General features: G+C 36.9%; 1 pseudogene; it reads left to right on the top strand.

Annotated features, from left to right (window-relative positions):
- Window positions 1-883: 883 nt before the first annotated feature.
- LOC145039655 (pyruvate dehydrogenase E1 component subunit alpha-3, chloroplastic-like) lies at window positions 884-4,013 on the top strand (annotated as a pseudogene).
- Window positions 4,014-4,303: the final 290 nt, after the last annotated feature.

The following is a 4,303-nucleotide window of genomic DNA, read 5'->3' as shown; positions in this document are numbered from 1 at the left end:
CTTTGCAAATTCCAAAACTTGAGGGAAAGTTTTTGAAACTATTCAAAACTAATTAATTTCCATAACTAATGTGTTTAAAGTAGTTTTAATCCAAAAACTCTTCAAGTTCCATAACTGAGGACAAGTTATGGAAGACTTTAAACTAATAAAAGAATGTAACTTTTCTTTATTTTGTAACTTATGGAATTAATTAAGGTTACACATTTTATTACTTAATGAAGTGACTCTTGAACCTCCATAACTTGAGGACAAGACTCTTCATTTTTTGTAACCATTGCCAACTTTTATGAAGTTTATGAAACTTAAATATGCCCTTTCATGTAACTTGAGGACAAGTTACACAAACACATTTTAGAATCATGTCTTAGGTTAAAATGGATTGAAAACACATAATCAATTAACTTATCTATTAATCTAAGCAACTCATATGAAAAAAGATAATTCACATCAAACTTTTTCATGTAATAAGCATAACTTTTAAGCAAATACAAAACATGAATCTGTTGACAATTATCTTTGAAATTGGATTAGCATGAACATTCCCACATCAAAAACAAGTTTATAAGTTCAAAAACAGGTTAGGATAATGTTCCTAGTCCAATTCCAGCCAAAACAGAAAACAACAAGCTATTAGCACCCAAAACTCGTCGAGTTCACTACTAGAAAAATAGCCTTTTACGACGCGCAAATTACGACACTCATTAATTTATGTTATGCAAACGAGAGTGACATTAAAAAAGGGTCATCTCTTCAGAAAATTTAAGGATTTAGGTCACTTATTATTGCGCGCCTTTAAATTAGTGTCAAAAGAAAAAAAATTAAAAACACGGAGGGCGCTGTACCTTAAATGCGCGCCCTCTATATGTGTCGCTTTATAATTTTAATGAACGCGCGTTCCTTAGTTACAAGCGGGAAAAGTAAAGCCAAAAAATTAGAAAAGCCCGCTACCCTCCCTGCCCTAAGCATTTTCACGCATCTTTCATTCTCCTCACACTGTTGTGCAACTTCTCAATCAAAGATCGAAGGTTACGATTTCATCTCCATCTCTCTACTTCATCATCTCAATCAAGAAAAAGGGCTTCTGATTTCCATTCATCTACTTCATCGTTGCTGTAATTTCACCTTCTTCATCTCTCTGCTGTTCTTGAGAATACTCGCCAACAGTTTTCTTGCACTATTCCTTGACCTGCTTCCTTCTAGATACGCTTCTTCAAATAACTCCAACAACAACAAACCCCAATCCTACACCCCTCATCCTCTTCCATGGCATCGTCAATTACCGGCGATGTCATATACCACCATCTCTCCGATGAATTCTAATTTTTCGGCTTTAATTTGTAAATATATCCCACGTACGATCTTCAAAAAGCTTCCGGTGGTAGATCTAGCATGGTCAGCATGTGTGTGCAAGTTGAGGAGTTCAGTAGCTTCTGATCAAGAGATTCAGGTTAGGGCTTTCAAGGCGCCGTGGAAACTGTAATGGTGTTCATTGTGGCAGAGGGATTAGGGTTTCTAGAGTGAGAGACGAAAGGGGAAATTGGTGTAAATGTCTGCAGAAGGAAGCATGTAATGTTGTTCTCTCTTAACTGACGACTTAGGGTTTTAACTTTCACCACTGCTGCTGCTTCGCCACCTAAGCGAATCGACACTCATAACGCACCTTCCACTGCGACGAAGCACTAGGATGCTTTATGATTGGCCTCGCATCAAGGTTCCACAGAGCCCAAATCATTCGAACTAGAAACCTTCAGGTACTATCACTACAAGATCTCACCTCCTCTCCCCTTGCCGACAACATCAGGTCCGACGACCTTAGGATTACTTCTTCTATTGCTCTAATTTACAAGCCCTATGTCTTATTAAGGTGTGTTTCGGTTTATTTTTTTCCCTATGTTTTCATTCTTCTACCAGAACCCTATCTTGCTAAATCCTTTTGTTTTCGCAGCTAATTTTTTTCTAGACCAAGATTTTGTAGACAGGAAGCAGGTGGAAGAGAAGCCCTAGACCAAGATTTTGTAGAAAATTTTGGTGTTGAATCAACAATAGTTTGTTAACAGGTTTTCCATTTTAATCATTCATTTGTTCTTCCCACCATTTTTATTAGGTTCTCAATTTACTTAACAAACTTTAGTCCAGTTCTTCTCAGGTACTCATGCCATTACATGTGCCCTGTTTGCTTTCTTGAGGCCTAGTGATGAGGCACTTAATCTATTCATTTAGAAAGCATAAAATTTATTCATTAATTTTTATTAGCTTTTGGCAGTTGGGTCATCACTGACCAGCTGTACAGTTTTACAATGACAAAAACAAGTATAGGTAAAACAAAACACTAGTTGTACAGTTTTACTATGACAAAATCAAATATGCCATTGGAATATTCTGAATCCATACACCTATGTGATCTACTTTCAGCAAAGTTGTATCTAATTAATAGAAAGGGTTTTTCCTATATGTTCCTATACAGATTAAGCATAACAATATGGAAAAAGACTAAAAAATATGTATGAAAGATGTATGTATGTATCTTTTTTATTGTTTACATCATGACCAATCAGCAGAGGTGGTGGCAATAGCATAACATAACCAAATAAAATATTGATTCATGCCACTCCTTCCTAAATCACCTTTTTTTCTTTTTGTTTTTAATAAAATAATATAATATATTTGACTGATTACCGATATCATCATCTACTATAGTGAAAATGGTTGATGCAGTTTGATCGTCAAACCTTATCCATTGCAATGCGTTTCTTGATGGCCAAAACTCCAGAGCAAAGGGCAGCTGTTGATCTGGACACTCATTACACACAGCTTAGGTTTCATTCTTTTATACCATATCATATGATGATGATGCTTATATTATCCATTATCCAATCCTACATACAGTTTGAACCTCACCCCATGTATCTATGCAGGAATATCTTGAACAACATATTGGAGTTAAAACAAGAAGACAGGTATTATATCAGGGATATGTGGAAGGGATATCAGCTACTGGGATGCAGTCAAATCATGGGTTTGATGGCCAGTCAAATCATGGGTTGTGAGCACCTACTGTGATCATGTTCATGCTCTAAGCAAGGGGGTGTCTGCTCGTGCTATGATGAGCGAGTTGTTTGGGAAGAAAACAGGGTGTTACTGTGGTCAGGGTAGATCCATGCACATGTTCTCTACTAAACACAATGTTCTTGGAGGGCTTACCTTTATAGGAGAAGGCATCCCTGTTGCCACAGGTGCATCATTCAGTAGCAAGTACAGGAGAGAAGTGTTGAAAGAAGCAGATTGTGATCATGTGACATTGGCATTCTTTGGAGATGGGACCTGTAATGATGGGCAGTTCTTTGAGTGTTTGAACATGGCAGCTCTATGGAAATTGCCTATCATATTTGTGGTGGAGAACAATCTGTGGGCAATTGGGAGGTCCTATCTGCGTTTAACTTTAGATCTAGAAATCTAGAAGAAGGGTCCATCTTTTGGGATGCCAGGTGTCCATGTTGATGGCATGGATGTGTTGAAGGTGAGGGAGGTAGCAAAGGAGGCTATTGGGAGAGATAGGAGAGGAGAAGGCCCAACTTTGGTTGAATGTGAGACTTACAGATTCAGAGGACACTCTTTGGCTGATCCTGATAAGCTTCGTGACCCAGGTGAGTTGCTTTTAGTCTTTTACTCTTGTATATACGTAACATTGAAATTTGTTGTGATTGTATATTTGTATTGTGAATTGCAGCTGAGAAGGCTCATTATGCAATAAGGGATCCAATAACAGGATTGAAGAAATACCTAACTGAAAACAAATTGGCAAGTGAAGCAGATTTAAAGGCGATAAAGAAGAAGATAGATGAGGTGGTTGAGGAAGCTGTGGAGTTTGTAGATGAAAGCCCTGCTCCTTCAAGAAGCCAACTGCTGGAAAATGTGTTTGCAGATCCAAGAGGGTTTGGAATTGGACCTGATGGAAGTTACAGGTGTGAGGATCCTAAGTTTACTGAAGGTACTGCTCAGGTCTAGTCTATTGCTAAGCTTTTGTTTCTTTTCTTCTCATGTTGTCTATCTTATTATTATTATTATGAATTGTTAATCATATCGGTTACATAGAGTTATATATGATTTTGTTTTTGTTGTTTTAATGGATTCCTTTTGATTATCTCTCTTTTATTGTCAGTGTCTTGTTTATCTAAAATTAATCAGTTAAAAAGAAATCGATGTGTGAGCTACTTTTTCTTGTTCCAGAATAGATTTGTTAAGTTCCATTTAGATGTTTTTTATTAGATACACAAAAAAAAATCACATTTTGGAAAAGAATGAT

Source organism: Lactuca saligna, chromosome 4 (assembly GCF_052625555.1).
Source record: "Lactuca saligna cultivar CGN05327 chromosome 4, ASM5262555v1, whole genome shotgun sequence".
NCBI lineage: Eukaryota > Viridiplantae > Streptophyta > Magnoliopsida > Asterales > Asteraceae > Lactuca > Lactuca saligna.
This window is presented reverse-complemented; position numbering and strand designations above follow the sequence as displayed.